General features: G+C 42.0%; 1 protein-coding gene across 1 annotated transcript in view; it reads right to left on the bottom strand.

The window, feature by feature from the left end:
• Nucleotides 1–18566, bottom strand: part of csgalnact1a (chondroitin sulfate N-acetylgalactosaminyltransferase 1a) — a 41979-nt gene extending 23413 nt beyond the window's left edge. The window contains 1 exon segment of the mRNA XM_048259237.1: nt 18428–18566. The gene's annotated coding sequence lies outside the window, so the exon portion shown is untranslated.
• Nucleotides 18567–19717: the final 1151 nt, after the last annotated feature.

The following is a 19717-nucleotide window of genomic DNA, read 5'->3' as shown; positions in this document are numbered from 1 at the left end:
GGAGGCTGGCCCTAATGAAAGGATTAGTTATGTCAGCAGTGAATACCGGACTGTATCGAGCAGCACTGGCCACGTCCCAAGACTCAGGCATGGCCAGGGATGGCTATTTATCAGGACTTGGACCGTTACTGACGCGGTCGACGGAGCCATTCCTCTAGTTCCCTTCCCTTGCACCATCGCAGATAAACTATCACAATCACCTGCCCAATGTGATCACAGACTGGCTAGAAACAAAAAGATGAGCAGCTGGTTTATGGTCTCTTATGTTGAGTGAGTTACATTGTTAAATTGGGAGAAATAAAATGCATAAAAGGATACTACTGTTACCGACTACACAAAATTGATTAAATTCATTTCCCAGGGAATGCCAATAACAATAAACACCAAAACCAAGAGCTGATTTTCCATTGGTTTAGTTCAGCTATTCTTTGGGTTGGTTTCACATACACCCACCAACACATGCACACACACACAGACACACGTTTAATACTGGATTACAACTCAGGACACAGACACATTCAGATAGGATACAGTCATGTTTCCAGCAGCCATACTTTGCCAGAGTGGGATGCTTGTCCTACGCGCAGCCTCCTTGCTGCTGCCGTGGGAGTTTAAATAGGGCACAGAGGGGAAATCTTCAGATGTCTCCATCAAAACTTACCCACCTCCAGCTGCTTTAACTGTCATAGCTCAGGCTGATTTATGTAGTCACGCCCTGGTGAGGAAAGACACCCCTGTTTATGACACACACTCCTACTATATACTTCACATATGTGTGAGGCTGTGTGTGTGTGTGTGTGTGTGTGCTAGCATATGTTTTGCGAACGAGTGAGTGTAGATATATGAGCAAATGAGTGATTCACTGTCTCTCTCTCTCTTTCTCTCTGTGTGTCTGTGTCTGAATGATGTGTGAGTGTATCTAAGAGTATGTGTGTCTGAATGTGTCTGAGTGTGTGTGTGTGTGTGTGTGTGTGTGTGTGTGTGGCCTGCAATTGCCAGCCATTCATGCCCACTGCTCTTGGATGCCAGTAAGCTTGGAAAAGAAGGAAACAGGAGCTCAGCAATTTGAATGTGGCCCAAAACTACTTGCCCTTCACTATGAGGAGTGATGATTCATTGGGAAGAATGGGCTATAAAGGCAGCAGAGTTGGGTCCCATTGCTGCACCGTGTGCACTAAAGCTTATTTACGGAAGTGCTGTATTTCTCTGGGCATTTTAACAGAATCTGCCAAAGCAATATAAGTAACACAGGGTATCTACAATATATCAGCAGAGTAAATTGACCCATAATGAAATACATGAAACCTGACTATGAACCGAATGGCGAAAATTGCCACCAGGGTTCAGGTGGGACTGTTCATGGGTTTTTGTCTTTGGTCAAATAAAAATGGGATAAATCAGTTGTCAAACATTATAAAATAACTTCCCTATTAGTATCAAACAGTCACATCCAACACACTAACTCTGTATTAGATAGATAGATAGATAGATAGATAGATAGATAGATAGATAGATAGATACTTTATTGATCCCCAAGGGGAAATTCAAGATTATTCAACTTATTAGGACATCAGTTATTGCTTAATGTCTAGGAAGTTAAGTAAAGGTAATGCAACAACAGCTTTTTTCCCCCTCCTCGTCCATCTGCAGCAACAGCCCAGGCGCTGATCTCACACCCCTCGTTGAGAGGCCTTTGCCAAATTGCTGCCCTCGCTCATGTTCTCGTTCGTGACCTCGCCATTTTCTTCCGTTGCAGCCTCTCACTCCCTCAGGCTGCGAGGGGACTGAACTTTTCCCCTGAAATTAATATGTGCTGCAGTTTCAATGACTTGCTGGGGTGGAACCGAACCACAGCCTCTCTGCTGCCTACTGCTGTAGACTGGATGGGCTTGCAATAGGCTCCTACACTGGGCTTGAGCCTACACTAAGCTATGTGTTCTGCATCAGAAACGAGGGAACACAGAGTGACTTACAGAGAATGAGAGAATAAGAGGGATGGAGAGATATTAAGAGAGAGGAAGGGGAGGAAGAGAGAGAGAAGAGAGAGAGAGAGAGAGAGAGAGCACAATAACGATTACATGCCTTTACATCACTCACGGGCACTAAAGTTGAGAACAGATGTCTCCAACGAGGGAGGGAAAAAAAATAAAAGTTGTCAACAAGCTTGAACTATTGCTCCTGAATAATACATTCCAACATCAGGTGGAATTAGGTTAGTGTGGAGGCGGAAAGACAGAGAGGCCAAGACAAAGTTAAACAGAAAGAGAAAGAGAGAAAAAGATAGAGAGAGACAGAGGTGCAAATACCGAGACAGACTGACATAGCAAGGGATCAGACATTTCCTGATTACATTGCCCTGTGTCTTTGACAGCTTGACTGTGGATAGCGACTGCGGGCAGGAATTGAGATGGAGGTGGGGTGGGCGGTTGTGGTGGAGTGTTGTGCATGTGTGTGTGTGTATGTGTGTGGGGGGGATCTGGTGAAAAACAGCCACTTCCTCTCTTCAAACAGAACAGCTTCCTGTCTGCAGGGCATGGGTGGTACGGGGAGGGCTGTGGGCACGGCTCTGCCCTCGGGGGCCTGCAGAGAGAGAGGTGTCATTTAGCTCGTCTGATTCCAGCACTCACTCACGCACGCACGCACGCACGCACGCACGCACGGGGGAAGCCGCCGCTCATCACTGATGCTACCATGTGCAGGGCTGCCAGGGCTGCCAGGGCTGCTCTCATCGGCGCTTGTCTGTGACCTCCAGGCCAAGTGTTTGCAGAGATGCAGATTTCAGTGCTCAGGGCCACGGTGCAAAACAATCAGTGATACTCAAAGCACACACACACACACACACAAAGGCACAGGAAAGAGCACACAGAAGCCACTTTATTTTTTTCCACAGCATACTGTGTGTGTATGTGTGTGTGTGTGTGTGTGTGTGTGTGTGTATTAGCCACTTTGTCCTAAGCTCGATAACACTACAAATTAAAATGTCTCTCACTCTGTGCGCACAACAAAACACACCGACACAGCTGAGAGTAAAACACAAAGTTTTTTTTAGTTTTTTATCTCTCCACCGTACTTCTTCTCTCTGAGGAGAAGAATCTTCCGCCTCTCCCCAGAGGACCTTGGCTGTGGTTTTGATTGGGATCTGTCAGCGGGGGTGCGCTTTACAGAGGAGGATATCCGGTCAGAGACAAGCATAGGGGGTAGGAGGGGAGAGAGAGAAAGAGAGAGGGAGAGAGAGAGAGAGAGAGAGAAAGAGAAAGGAGGGTGCAGGGTGGAGGGAGAGAAAGAGTCATACGGAGAGGTTGCTGAAGAGGTCCAAGGCCACGTGTTTTACTGTTTTTTTTATTACTGTGCAAGTGGGCACCAGTGAAAGCAATTCCAGGTGTTAGTCATAGGCTACACTGACTGTCCACGCACACACGCACGCACACACACGCACACGCACACACACACACGCACACACACACACTCACACACACACACACACATAGAGATGAAGGGAGGTAAGTGGGGTGATGGAGAGACACAAAAGGCGAAAGGCGAACAGAGAGAGCATGAACAACTGTGAGAGAGAGGAGAGAAGGAAAAAGAAACAGCAGTGGGGGAGGGGGAGAGACAAACATGAAAACTGAAAGAATTGAGGAGTAAAGAGCAAGGGAGAGAAAGATAGAGAGCTTAGAGAGAGAGTGAGAGAGAGAGAAAGATCGAAAGCAAAAGACAGAAAGATTCACTGGCTCTTTGATGTGTTTCCGGCCCTCAGGTGATTCTCTCTCCCCTTAATTAGCTTGGGCCTCATGTCAGGCCCCGGATCATAACTGCCATCTGCCCTTCTGCTAAAACACACATACCACTGCACACAACACTCTCACAAACATGCGCACACACACACACACACACATACACACACACACACACGTACATACACACACACACACACACACACACGTACATGCACGCTCCACTGCACAAACATAACACAAGATGCAGAACCTATATAAATATACTACACCCTGCTGTTAAAGTACATACTGATCAATATAATGTTAAAGACAAGTCTCCATCTGCCTCGCACACAAACTAGCACACAAAGTACACAAAGCATGACCAAACAGATTTAATAATTGATAAAGCCTCCTACACAATACATTATTCAGGAGGCCTTCACCCTCAAGTTTGCCAGTTTCTCCAATTTGCTATTGTGATAAAACAGTGCATAAAAGTGTTCATAGCCGTCTGTATCTAACACGCTCACAACAAGCGTTCAACTTGCACTGCTACAAAATGCTAATCCTGCAAAATAGAGAAATCGCAAAGCCATTGACAGTCATTCAGTGGGCGACTTCCTATTATGCAGATCCACCTCTGCCAAACAAACAAACAAACAACAAGCCATACAAACAAGCCATACAAATTATAACCATCCTTCTTCCTGGAACACACAAACAGTCAAATTAGCGAACACTTGACTTCAACATTCTCAGTTTAAGTCACTGAGGATTGTGTTTTCGCAGGCCCTCATGAATTACAAAGCTGCTTTCAGCGAGGCTAAATGCCATTGTTTACATTCTTGACAGTGCAGTAGATATAGATGTAGTCTCCAATCTCTAACTCCTGGTATCTTGGTACACACAACAAGTTTTTTCTGGGTTGAAAACCAATCTAGAGCATCAGAAAAGCACACCAGGTTTCCTCTTCAATATGTCATCCTATCACTGAGGTGAGGGAAGTCATTAAAAGCTGATGGAGCCACGTTGCCATAAACCCATAATGAGTGGAAGCAAACCATTTTCAATACTAGAGCTCTGCAGATTGTCTTCTTTACTGATAAATACTTTTAAAGCACTCCTCCCCCCACCCCCCAACTTAAAAAACAAACAAAAACATTTAGGCTATATTTAGTATCAATCACTGATTTAATCTAGACGCATAGCCAGAAGCCACTGAACTACCATCCGACACCTTGTGGCACTGACTCCTGATTCAGCTAACTGTTCTCTTATAACGAAGGATATCTCCCAGAGAGTGCCTGCTGTTGCCACGGTGAGATGTTGTCAGTCTGTTCAATTATAAGGGGGCTGCTAGGCAGAAGTTGAAGCTGGGAGGGAGAGGAAACGGGGGCCAATTTGCATTTTCACTGAGTTCTAATTCCTCATGAAGGAGAATTTTGCCACTGCGGTTTTCTCTTGTGAGTTTTTTTTTTTTTTTGTAGAGATGCTATCTTATGACGTATTAAAAACCATGGAAATCATTTCAAGCAAATCCCAAATTCGGAGGTGTTAATTTCCTCTCACAATTCTTTGTATTTCCTCTGCTATCAGGACAGGGTGTAAAATATTTACATTTTTATGAAAACCTTACAAATGTGAAAACAGGGTTAAAGTTATGGTTACAGCAACCTTAATCATTTCTCATAGTCTTCTATAGTACATTTCCAAATGGCTGAATGTCTTTCTCTTCTATAGGTATTGTAGCAGCAAAAATATCTATCCTGGACTGCTCCCTAAATGCAAGATGTGTAGACGGGCATCTTTGCACTTTCAGGAGAAATAAAACAACACTGGAGACTCCTGCCACACTGGAGCTTGACCAGTGAGCAGGTCAGAGGAGAGCTGAGGAGCAGGTGGATGCCTGACACTCTAACCCCTCCTGCATGTGCTATAACTCAGCCTTGGCTCAGACCGAAGACAGACAAACATTGTGAATCAGTGAACAGTACACAGTCTGGATCTGTCCAGTCCTACTCTGTTTCTTTTATTCATCAGTCCAGAGCAGAGCAGAGCTCCTTTCACTGAGAGCAACCAGTCTGAATAGAAACTACAGGTCGGTCCGTAGGCGCCTCCGATGATGTAAAGATTAGAAACCCCATACCAGGCTGCCTGTCCTTAACAAGCGGAGCTCGAGCAGACCATGCAGCACTACAGAGCTCAAATGACAGCAGATGTCAGCTCAGAAGCAGGGACAGGGGAGAAGTAGCCATTGAAATGCCATTTGTAGACCAAACGTTATGTCTGGAAGGGAAATAATGAAATTTAGAAAGAGAGCACTAGCCTTTGGTGATATTTAAATTGGATGAAAGTTGGCATATCTAATATATGTGTAATTTTAACACCAGATCTGTGATAATTATGCCTTGAAACTGAAAGAGTATCCAACCCACATATGCATACTCTCTCATTATTTTGGTTAGATATGCTTTAGATCCTATGCTTAAACAGCCTTAATGAGGGCACTTGGTAGGATTTAGTGTAATTGCCCAAAAGCCACAAAATATACTGGTGTGTGGACTAAGGTTCCTGAGTTACTAACTCAGTATATTTAAGTAATGGTGGTCACAGCATGGATTGTCTGAATAGCCCCAGTATCCTTTTGCACACAGCTTACTCCAAATGTGCCACACTTTCCAAATAGATTTATACTTGATGGCTGATCTGATGGCATTTTGAGAAAGCCACTTGTGCTGAGTGCTGCATTGTGTTTCTTTTCCACGTGATAATGGCCTCTTCAATATCTAAGACATCACAGCCTGACCTAGCTTCTCTATCTTGATTGAAAATACTGACAGTAAGCCAACTACATGTCTAATACCATCTAGCAGTACCATTAGCCAATGTCAACTACAGAAAAGCCCAGATCGATATCAGTTAAATTAATTACTTTAATGCAAACTAATAATTAAGCTAATGCTCCCTCTGAAAACGCTTTGCCATTTTCCTCTAACAGTTTGCACTTTCAGCTAATTCATCTTCATTCATTTGGGTCCAGGAATTCAGAGGCAGTGGCTGAATGCAGGTCTCTGCCCATTGCAGTGATATTTTTGAAAGTTGAATCACCGTTCCAAACAAATCACTATCAGTAGCGATCATATAGCCTATTTACCATATCACTCTTGATCATTTCTTCCTGTGTGAAGGACAAAAGTCCGGTAGCCTAAAATGGTCTACAACTGGACAACAGTGTGTAAAAGAAAACTGAAGGTTTCCTGTACATTACTCGGATAAAGTTAGAAGTATGATTTAACCGCCCCTTGATACAGAGATTGCCTTTGTTCCGAGACAACTCAGCAGAGGCGGTTTTCACACGCGTCCCATCACTGACAGATGTAAAAACACAAAACACCGATCAATATTATGTTTACCTTTTGGTGTCATTCTGGCTTCAAAAAAGTAGGTTACGGCTTCCAACGGCTTGGGGTCTGTCAACGTTGTGGACTCGCGCTACACAGCGGGCGCTCTGTGCTCCGTGGTCCTTGCATCGCGGTTCCGCACTACAGTGCGATGAATAGGTGCGCGTTTCGGACTCTAGAGAAACAGGATCTCGTGCACCCCGCCCCAGAGGAGCCGCCTCCTCCCATCTCGCTCTGCATAAAGGATGCGTTGTTAACGTTACCTGTGGCTCTTCGTGGTCTGTTCAAGGCGCACAGGGCAATTTCCACTCTTAAACGCGAACTGTTTCTGTGTAGCTGAATTCTAAAAAGTCTTTCGAAGACAGAAGCGACTGCGAGTTACTGATTGCCCCATCCATCTCTACTTTGCCACAGCGTTGCGGTGCTCAGTAGGTGTTGCATCAACTTCAGACTGGCAGGGAAGAGGTGTTTATGAAATAACGGTATCAGTGCATGCGCAACAGCAGCTTCGTCTTACTTTTGTAAAATATATCTTATGAAATCACAAAAAGTTTCACAGGATGTGAGGAAAATTAGTAATCTCATAAAGGCTATACAAATAGACTAGGTTTTCCACCAAAAACGATAAGCTGAACTCTGGGCATATAGGCCTAGGCTATCGGCTAGATCTGGGCCTAGGCCTACGCCTCATTTCGTCCCTTGACAACATTTGGTTAACCTTTACAAAGTTTTAGAAGCGACTGTCTTTGTATGCCATCTCACAAATTCGTTTAAAGTCAATTTGACTTTTATCAAAATTATATTCGGGGAGACTGTCTGAAGTTTGCAGCTGATGACTTTATTAGGCCTACTCGCGAGCTCTCAGTTAATCGGATTCAAAAAAGATGGTCTTCATGGACCTGGTAGCCAATATCTTGCCAAGTGGTATGGGAACCTAAAGGCTATTTACGGTAGGGCCCTCTACCAATACCCTCTACCAATGCGAATGTCAGACCAGGCCATACCACTAATTTGTGTAAGTAGTCTATGGTTCCATCTGCTGGACACAGAGGGTGCTACTGCTGGAGAGCTGATCCAATTAGGTCTGCTTTATAAGCATTACAATAACCCATATGCATTACCTCTGATGCAATCACAAAACACCCTAAAGGCATTTAAACACAACCTCAGTGACAAACCAAGGCTTTTCCCATATACACAATAGAGAGCAGGGTTTCTCAAGAGAGCAGGTTTCATTAACAGGGCTTTAATAAATTAGGAGTAGTGAGAAGGCCATGTGTCTGTGGGGCTGAAAGACTTCCCAAGTCTACAACAGTGCCCAAGAGTGAACTGGTTATAGTTGCATTTAGTGTAGATACACACACTGCAAGAGTGTATAATGCATTTGGGAGGAAATCACTCCTCACATGTTTCACAAGTTTTGTCAACAGCTAAGACAATATTAAACATATCATATATTAAAGGTCAAACATGCAAACACACTAGGCCTTTCTATGAACTGCAAAAGCCATGAATGCACATATTGCACATACATCCTTTATACTGCACAAGTTGTCCACAGAACAATGTCTATTTTGTAGTCTTTTTGACCTCTAGGCCTTTGGCAAGCAAACATTATGTCTAACTTACAAAAACTTGATTTCCCGAGAGAGTTAAATGAAAGGCATGGAAGACTGTCAACAAAATAAGCAAAGCAATATTTATTCTGCCTCAACACCCAGATTCTGATAGGTTTAGACAGACCATCTATATCAAATATAAAATACCCTGCAATGCACAAAGGAAATTGCAAGCTGATTTACCACATCTTATTCAAGACTAGGATGCATGCCTCTGTAATACTACAACACAGTGGCAACATTCTCCTGCTATCCCCTTCCAACTATTCACCGATATGTGGTTGTTTATGAATAAATAATTGTGTTTGTGTTTATTCTGTTCAGTGACTTGTTGTATGAGCACCTGAGGAAAGACCAGAAGGGATTGAGATTTATGAGCATAGCTTTACTTCTGGTGGCCAAATCTGTCATGTCTGTTGAAACTGGTTAATGATACTGTTGAATATCCAAAACAAGTTCTGATTTTAATGCTATGGAGGTTTTTGTGCCAAAGACCAATTGAGAAGCAAATTTATGGTCACTTCAGATTTTGACTATGACCAGTGTTGGGCAAGTTACTTCAAAATCGTAATGTATTATGTATTAATTATTACTGTCATTTCAAAGTAATTTGTTACATTATAATATTACTGTCTCTGAATTGTAAGGCATTACACTACTATTGTATTACTTTTAAGTTACTTTTACCAAAATATCTAGAAATATGGATTTGGAATTCTAAATGCAGTTTATTATGCTCAATGCAGCTCATTGCACTTCTAATGGAGGCGATGTGGTATAACATAATGACTGAGCTAGGCTTCAGGCTAACAACAGTAGAATGCAATAGGCGCAGTGATGGCTCATGATGCAATACAAGGAACAATCATAGCCAGAATTTTGTTAAAAGCAGACAAAAGGTCGAAGTCTGATCAATTGTGATAGAAATGCTGTAACTTTAGGCTTAGGGCTACTCATTAAAATCAACAGAGAGCCCACTACCTGTATATTGTAACCCAAAACTTGTCAAGATGGGCTACACAGTGCCGCCGCTGGCCATTTTGGTGCCCTAACTGGTGAAATACAGTATTAACCTAAGTATGTCATCATATGGCCAACTATAAAGATGTAATCTGCCTGTTCCCAGGGATGGGTAGTATTTCTGAAACATGTAATATATATTTGTAATATATATATATTTATTTCAAATACAAAATAGTATTTTGTCATTTGTATTTTATTGGGTTGAAGGAAATGGCTCTGTATTTTGTATCAAAATACTTTATTGGTGTGTATTTTTGTATTTTAGAAATACTGCAAAATACTATCTGAAAAACACTTAAAAAAGTAGATACTACACACAGGTGTAATGAATAATTGGTAATTAGGCAACAATGGTTTATTTTTATCGCAAACAGCTAATGTGAGAACAGCTGTGTTCACAGACACTCACAGCTTTTCAGTGACCGCTATTGTTGAAGCATTAGCTCTGGTCTGAAGCACTGGTGTGAAGTCATCCGCAAGTAAAGATGACCAAGTTTACCTGTGCAAGTTCACATAAGAACACTGACAAAGGCAAACATGTCCTATTGTCTCCATGCCAATCTTTAACAGAAAAAATGTCAGATATCTCAATGAACCACAATGACATCAATAAATGGTAAGGTGTTTGAATTCCCTTCCTTGTAGCATCCATTTCTGCATTCTACAGTGGGGACAAGTTTAACTTGTTTAACTAAATAACAATTCTATTTCCTTATTTGCTGCATACTTGAGGTTGGAGATGTTAAGGCATATCTCACATACTGTGAGTTTCTCACATACTGGAACTTCAAGATACATAGCCTTATGATTTTCTTATTCAGTTCTGCACTGATTTTGGCCTATTGATTATAATGTGGTTAATTGAAAGCTCTGTCAGTTGTTTTGGATAAGCATCAGCTAGATGACTAAATGTAAATGTAAATTCTTGAATTATTCTTCTGATCACACTACATGAACTTGCATACGGTATACTATTTGGTATGACGGGCCAAATTTTATTGTTTTTTACTATATAGTTTTAATAGGCTAAATGTTTGGGCTATTAAAAAGCTTTTTTTGTAGTGCTTCCATACTTCCTTGAAAAAAGTATTTTGAGTATTTTCTAAATACAAAAATACAGTATTTTATTTTGATACATAATATGGTTACTGTATTGTGTAGTTTATTTTGATACATTAAAAATGAGAGTATTAGGTATTTTATTTTGAAATACATTCTGATGTATTTTTGCCCATCCCTGCCTGTTCCCAGCAGTACAACACTTTGCGATGGTTAGCTTGTCATCTGTGACGATATATGCTAGGCCTAAGAGACTGACCTATCTGGGTGCGTTTGGAGATCCCTGATGAAATCAGACGTTGTTGAATAGGCATAATTTATCCTGGTGCCACACACCTTGCATGTAGCTGTTCGCTTATTACAGGGGATGCCGGATCAGGCCACCTGGATCAACTGCCAGTCTCAGGCTTTAAGCATACAAACTGGCCCTATTAAGACTACACATCCTGTTCAACTGCTTCCTCTGCCAAAAACTGTTTCAAAATAAAAGTCCTCACTACAATATTTCACTGTTAAACAATTTAACCCTTTAAACTACTGAACTTTTTAACTGTTCAGCCATTGTAACTGTTACTTGTCATCAACTATGACTCCTACCCACTGTAGCTAGTTAGCATGGTTAGCATGTTAGCATTGCTAACATTGTTAGCATTTTTAAGCAAAACTGCTAAAAATGATTAGCTAAGTTAGCTAAGTAACATGGTTAGCATAGTTAGCATGCTAGCCGAACCTGATGGCGTTAGCTAACGTTAGCTAGTCAGCTCACTCACATTCGAAATGCAATGAGGGGGGGAACCGTAGGATAACGTTACGTGATCTTTATGAAATACATGTCATTCAGCATCAGGTGTGGTCGATTATCAACGAAGTTTGTGATTAAGTTACTGTTCTTCGGGTTAACAGTGGAAGCAATTAATGGGACAATATTTGCTTTAGACCTGTTGTAGCTTGTTAGCTTGCCAGACATAAAATCGTATGGCGCTATGAAGTGAACCACGAGCTGAACTTGTGATCAGAACATGACATGAACTCGGGTACATCACTTGTGAACGACGGAGGTTTCGGTTATGAACTTCAGGCCAGGGGAGCTGTAGATGCAAACACTGTACTGTACTGTACACGTGTCACCCCTGCCTTCTGTCACTTGCCTACCCTGTCCTGTCCTGTGCCACTACCACTGTTCTAACCCGGGACAGTGGCACGAGACAAGAGCGTGGCCGTGGGACAGTGGCACGTGTGTAGTTCAGTATCACTTTTTGGCTTCAACTGCTGTTGTTGGATGTCAGGTTGCAGTCAATTTATTCTACATTTTAATATACATTTCTGAGGTCTATATCACCACAGCAGGTCGATGTTCTTAAAGGAATAATTTTCATTGCAATAACTTTGCAGATGCTGAAAGTGACATGACAAGAGGACATTGGCTGTCTTTAGGTAAGTGGCCCTTGTAAGTAGGATATTTTTTTTTACCTTGTATGGATAACTGTGAAGTGTAGTCAGGTTAACAATGCTCTAAGGGCACATATTTGGTCCATCCATAGAATCAGAACAATGTTAGCAATGATGTAGTCTAGTTAGCTGTAGTGGGTATACTGTGATATGTAGTCTTGTTAACTGTAGTGGGTATACTTTAATCAACCACAAATGTTAATATGTACCCTTGTCTATTTTAAGCGGGTATACTGAGATGGTGATGCTTTTTAAGTGGGTATACTGTGCATTCCTGCGTTCCATGTAGACTACAGTACTGAATGTAATCAAATATGATATATTTAAAAACAGCACTCACTGATGCATTAACTTATTGTTATTGTAGTACACCTTTTTTAATTGTCCTACAGTTGTGGAGAGAATTGCTTTAAAAAGGTTACCAAGTTGTTAGTCGCTTTGGTTAAAAATGCGTAAGCCTAATGTAATGTAATGACAAAAGAAATGCATAAAACGTTTTGTAGATTTGTACAATTACATACATTTATTAAACAATTACAAAATATAATTGGGTAAAGGTAAACAGAAAAGTAAGTAAATAAGTAAATAAGAGGGCACATATAATAATAATGAAAAAATAAGAGCAGCAAAATTTTGTTGACATTGTGCATAGACAGTCAATAAAATACTAGTGCAAATACTGTAAAATACTATAAAATACTGTTTGACCTAAGTAATAAAGAAAAAGGCATAGTGGTGCAAGTTATGTAAGAGCAGCAGAAGTGTTGTGTTTTCAGGACAACAACACCAAGTTGTAAAGTGTACAAGTGTGCAAGTGTTCAAGTGTGCAGGTGGAGTAGTGCAGGCGGCCATTGTGGGTCCAATGTCCAGGATGTTAGAGACTTAGAGACTTAGAGACTTGTCCAGGGTAAGAGACTTAATGAAATTAACACATCAGATCTAATTGGTTATTATTTCTAATAAAGATGTTTAGTGACCAACACATGTACAGCAGGTACCTCATGACACAAACATGTCAGTTTTCTCAGCCCTGCTTTTGTCTTCCGCAGGGACCGGGTTGACAAGTGGTTATTGGAGTGATTGCAGATGGGCTCCCCCTATTAAGTCAGGTTCTGCTCAAGGTTTCTTCCTGGAATATGGGAGTTTTTCCTTGCCACAGTTGCCATATGGCGTGCTTGTGGGGGGTAAGAGGGTTAAGGCTGCCAGTCTTATGACGTCATTTTCTATATTTTTGATATGTTGTTGAGTAGATCATAAACAGCAACGAAAAGTGATTGATAATGACTGACTGACTATTATTGTGTTACATGCTTCAAATTGAGCTGCATTCTGTGTATGAAAGGTGCTATACAAATAAAGCTTATTATTATTATTATTATATTATTATTATTATTGAGTGGTGGTTGGAGTGAGGAATAGGCTGCTAGAGGCTGCTGGAGCAACAAGACTCCCTGAAGCTGAGACTGGAAAGGGCAGGCCAAGTACTTCCATGGCAACAAGCAAGGTGGGAGGCATGGGTTTAGGTGCAGAAGGATTTTGAGTCTTCCTTGCCTTTTTGCTTTGACTCTTGCTTCCAAGATGGCCATCATCCTGTCGCTTTTTGTTCCTATCAGCCCTAATTGATTTTGCTTCAATACGAAGCCTCAGCCTGATGTATGTGTTGACAAATTTTAGTTTTAGGTCATGGCATGAAGGCAGTGTGCTGTGCAGGAGCATGGCCTCTCTCTGTAGTAGTGCCACTGCATTGGCTGACTCCATAAGGGAATCGGTCGTCCTTGCCCGGAACAACTGGTCCACTTTGCTGATGAGATCGAAGGCCTCTTGTGATGGACGGTAAAGGGCACCTCTCTTGAACTCCTTCAGTTGTAGGTAGCAGTACGCTACATTTGCTAGTAGCACCATCATTGCTATTGTCTGCAACAGCATGCTGGCATTCCTCACAACGCGAGTTACTGATTACCCTCTTAACAATATATCCTGCAAGGTAATATAATACACAGGCATCTGTTTTGGTTAAGGTAGGTGTTGCTGTTGCAGGTGTTGCTGGGTCTATCAGTTCCTCCAGCCTCAGACCAGGACTGCAGATGGTGTCGAACCAGTGGTCTACCTTCTCAAGGAACCAAGATGTTGTGAGGTAAGACTGTGGCCGTTGCTCCTCCTCAGCCAGGTATTTCAGGCCAGCACTGGTCGCTCTACTGAAGACATGTATGGCAGGTGACAATGACACCGAGATTGAATAAATATGTGCTGTTGGGGTCAGATCTTTGAAAAGTTGGGATCTCATTTGTCTGCTGCATTGAAGTTGGTCAACAACAAAAATGGGAATGATTTTGCAGTCATGAAGGATAAATTGGTATGTACTGTGATAGTATGTACTGTGTCTCTGTGTTAAGGGCCGTTCACACCAGGAACTGTAACGATAAATGCGTCCACACTGACCAACAATAACAAAAGTCTCTCCTTGTGTTGATGAATTTGCTGGCTAAAGTTCAATGGATTCGGATTGCCTGTCAGCTTTTTATTCTCAAAATAACTCTTGACAGATATAGTTGGGAATCACATTTTTAGTGTTATCATTATAGTTCATGTGTGGATGTAAGGTCTGGCTCCCCCAACCGACCTTGCAGAGGTCGGCCGTGTATGGGTATGTAAAACTCTTGCTGGTCTCTTTGGTTTCTGGTAATAACTTGATGTGGCATCTGTGAATGTCTTGTACCAAGTGTACACTGACTGTTACCTGCTCTCTCCATTCTCCACTGTGCCTGTTCTTACCTAGGACCAAGGATGCAGAAGACAAGATGGGTGTGCGGTATGACTGAAATGATCAGAAAAGGTCAGAAGAGGCCCTTACACAAAGGTTTTTCTTGATCCAGCATCAGCATCTCCAACACCTCCTGTAGCACTCCAGACTCCAGCCAAATGTGCTACCTCTTCCTTACATTAGCCCTCTTGTAGGTGTGCATAGTGTATGTAGAGCATCCTTTCCACATTGTGTCTTCGGTTGTTCACACACAATTATTGTTCAGACTTGGGAATCTAAAATGTTTTTCAGAATGTCTTTGAAAATCTAAATGAGTGTCTGCCCTCCTTTTTATGTTGCAGTCTCACCATCTCCCTCACAGCCTTTTTTGTGTTTTGTTCCTGTTCTTGTTGTTGAAACACACTTATTCCACACATTGCAAATTTAATAAACAAATCTAGTGAAAACCTAAAATGTATCAGTCATCCTTTTTATGCTGTTATAAGTGCTTTATTGAAACCATTGATTGCTTTATTGAAACTGAGTTACAAGTGTGTTATCGAAACAGTGGCTGTCCTGAACAAACTGTTAAACAAACTTACTTTTAACACAGCTGTTGATTGTGAATTGTTTATGTACTTTTGACATGTTTATGGCTTGGTCTTAAAATATTATCAAGGATGAGTGGTGGCCACCTTTAGGCTATTTGTTCAAAATTAACTAATGAACAGATTGAATGCATTGATCAAACTTACTTGTAACATAAGCTGTTACTGATCGCCATTTATATACTTATTTGCTAGATGTTTATGGCTTACTCTTAAAATTGTCAGAGCTGTATGTGGTCGGCTTACATTTAGGGTGGCCACCTGTATCTCCTCAAAAGAGCTGGAGAGGACACAGAACACATCAAAAGCCCACAGTAACATACAAAATAGGATACATTGTCGAAATACCTATACATTATACATGACGGGAGACAGGTAAATGAAGGATCCTAAAGAAAAGTAATGTTGGAACTGCCAAACAATAGGCTACTGTAGAATTCTGGGGTATTCTGATGTGTTCATATGTTAGGCTACTTCTGTGTGTAGTAGTCTATACAACAGGGAGAGGTCCATTTTATTGTACATAACTGTGCTTTAGGCCTGTGTACCAGCAAGAAGGTCATAGGCCTACAGCCCAATGTTTAGGAACATCCGAGGAACATCAGTGATAAAACTTCAGAACGATGTTTGCAGAGCAATTAAACTCTCTATGTCATGGGCACTATCATGTAAGCATGCTAATGTCATAACACTTAAACTCATGTTTGGTTTGTTTCAATGTTTCCCGTTATCGTTGCCGTCTATCCCATAGAAATAACATGGCAGCGCGAGGGCTGTTTGGAACTGTTGAAGCGTACGTGAACCACGTGACCGCTCGGCGGCGACTTCAAAGAGTGTCGCAACTCTTTTCTATGGCTCTGGTTCTAAGCATACAATCTAACTCTACCTGAACTACACATCCTGTTAAAGTGTTTCCTGTGTGTCAAAATAAAAGTCCCAGCCATATCTCATGCATTCAGCATTTTATCTCCAGAACGGCTTGACGTACATGCTTCAAATTTGGTACGAGTGTTTTTATAGACTCAAAAGGTGAAGTGAGTTGATGTTGGAGGTTGAAGGTCAAATGTCAAGGTCAAAAACACCTTGAGTGTGATCTCAAGAATGCCATGTCACAAGATTCAAATTTGGTTACTCCAAAAGCACCTTTGCAGGTATCACAATTACCCTACCAACCAGCTAGCAGCAAGCTCAACAGCCCCACCAACACCCTAACCAGCAGATTGCATCCCCTCCTGTAATTCCTCGGAATTGCATTTCTAGTTTCCTCTGTGCAGTTAGTTTTTGTAACCGAAAGTAATGATAAAAGGCACAACTCCGGGAGGACTTCTTGTCGCCATGGTCAATGCATTTATATCTGTGAGTGTGCGCACCACGTAGCGCATGCGTTACATTTCACATTATGGCAAAGGGCTCGTTATATGTTTCACAAAGTATATAAGTAAAATAAAATAGAAATACATGAATAAATTTAGATTAAAAAAGCAATAATTGGATGAAATACAGCTTGTTCAGGAGTCTCGAAGCTCGAGTCCGAGTCAAGTCTGAAGTCTTTTGAGTGGAGTCGCAAGTCAAGTCTGAAGTCACTGTTTTTGCGACTTAAGTCCAAGTCCCCATCTTTTTTACATTTCTATCCCTTCATTCTCTTTAATTGAAGTTCACAGCACGAAGCTGACATGAAGAGCATTTATGCTTTATCAAGAATAAAAAAAGATTAGCGTGGCACCGCTCCAGATGTGTCATTAAATGAATTGTGCTATTTCGCGAGGTAGGCTATAGAGAGCTTTCGGTTTCACACACGAAGTGCACTTAACTGTTCTTCATATCCTAGTTGTCTCTGATAAATTGAAAATAATGAGCGTAGGCTTATGTCCATCGAGTCAGTTGCAGCCAGCCACAGTCATCTTCAACCAGTAACAGGAGATACGTTCTGCTATTTTATGAGTTGTTTGCGAATATGTATCAAAACATAACACCACTTAATTTCAGGTTAAAATGCATTGTAATGCGCGTTACTGAAGTTTGTACCGAGTAAAATATTACCCAATAGTTTTTTTTGTAATGCCTTACATTACCGCGTTACAGCAAAAAGCAATATATTACAGTAATTACATTACTTTTGTAAGTCGTCCCAACACTGACTATGACTAATAAAATGGCCCAGTCTATGCTTGATAAACAACATATGTTATCATCAGCGGTGAAATGAATATGCAACTGTAATCATATCTTCACTTAGCTCTTCTGTCAATGGCTGAAATGCTTTTTACTAGGTATGCACGATAGGCTATATCGGCGGCCGATAGCCTATATTATTAGCCGATCAGTGAAAAAAATGAAAATATTATTATCGGTCCGATATAACAGAATTCTGGCCGATAATTTGCGCCGATATTTTTTAAAGTCCTAATTTAGGCCTATGTAAGTGTGGCAGGGAAGAGGTGAATTTGTTGCATCGACTACGCTAGGGGACGGGAGGCTGGCCCCCAGGACAAGGAACTAAATCCATTTCTATACAAACCAAGATTAACCCTGAGGGTAATTAAAAGAGCACACAGGTTAGCTCAGTGGAAACCCCAAGGATCCGGAGACATGCATTGCATCAACGATATTTATTCCAACAAGACACATTATTACAGTTGCACAGTAAAACATGACCATACAATTGACACTCTGACGGAGAGGTCCTACCCACACAGTGACCAGGGGGCTGCTATATAAGCACTGTAGCTATGGGGTTGACTAGCACCTTGCTATTGGGCGAGTGACCTGGTCTCAGGGGAGGGGTAACTAGAGCAGGGGAGATGCTTACCACAGCGAGCTGGACTACTGCAGGACAGAGGGGAGGGGGTCCAGAAAATACACCATGTGTGAGAGAAACACTGCAATCCAAGCAAAAGACACCTCAAGGTGCACACAGCAAGGGAAAGTGAAGGCCTCCACCACGAACTCAGTCCTCCTCGCTCCACAATACACTGCTCCTGTCTGACAGAGGGGAAGAGGAGACACAAGCACTGATTAACAGAGTGGTTGATCTTACAAGCCAGGTATGCTAGCAGTACTACAAATGGCTACTTATCTTAAGCAGCAGGTTTGGTGCTCCAGCTCCGCACGGATCAATGGTCAAATGGGACAGCCACCCTGGTCACAGCATTGGGATTGTAAACCGGCATGCATACACACCCACGCACATACACACCAACATGCACATGCACAGCAAGCAGGGTAGCCACACAGACAGACTGGGGGTTATCCCAAGCCGGGGAAGAACAGCAATCCTGGTCACAGCATTGGGATTATAAACCAGCATGCATACACACACACACACACACACACACACACATGCAGGAGTAGCAACACAGGCAGAACGGGGTTTATCCCACAACCAACAAATAAAAGTACAAAGTGCATGCAGGTTAGGCCAGAGAAACGGCGACACAGCACTGCATAGCCCAAGCATGCATTGGAACAAACAAAACAAAAGTCCTAGCACCAGCCAGAGCCAGTGGCTAGAAAGATCACAGACTAAACAAATATCCTAATAATTGGACATGACATTACTAAAAGGAGACAAATACAGCAGTATCTTAGGATGTGGGAACAGCCGATGAGTATAGCCAGCATATAGGCCAATCTGTAAAGCACAACAAAAGCTCAGAGCTGGCGATCCTATGCTCCACTTACAGGTACGAGGAGGAGAGACAACGCACTCACCACTCTACTGCTGATAGCAAACTAACACCAACAAGTTTCTCGCGTTGCGGTCCACTGGACGTAATGCATACGAGTTTCCAAAGCAAATACCAACCGCACTGTTGAGCCAGCGGTTTCCCACGTCACTAACCAGGAAGTCCTTTCACTGATTGAACGACGTTCCTGTCAGTCGAAAGCCACTTCCTTAAATACTAATCCAGGGCACCAGCCCCTAATTAATAACCTCAAAAATTACCAGACACTCCTGACCTCCTTCTCAGTTAGTCAAGATGACTGACAAAATCAACGGCCTACAGACCTCGAACCTCATTTCACCACATAAGGTCCGTCTGGCTACACTGAGCTACTTGAGCTTGGTTGGCTATACTTTTTCCTCAATATAATGTCA

This window comes from Alosa alosa, chromosome 12, assembly GCF_017589495.1.
Source record: "Alosa alosa isolate M-15738 ecotype Scorff River chromosome 12, AALO_Geno_1.1, whole genome shotgun sequence".
Lineage (NCBI taxonomy): Eukaryota > Metazoa > Chordata > Actinopteri > Clupeiformes > Clupeidae > Alosa > Alosa alosa.
Note: the sequence above shows the minus strand (reverse complement) of the source record. Positions and strands in the feature narration are given on the sequence as shown.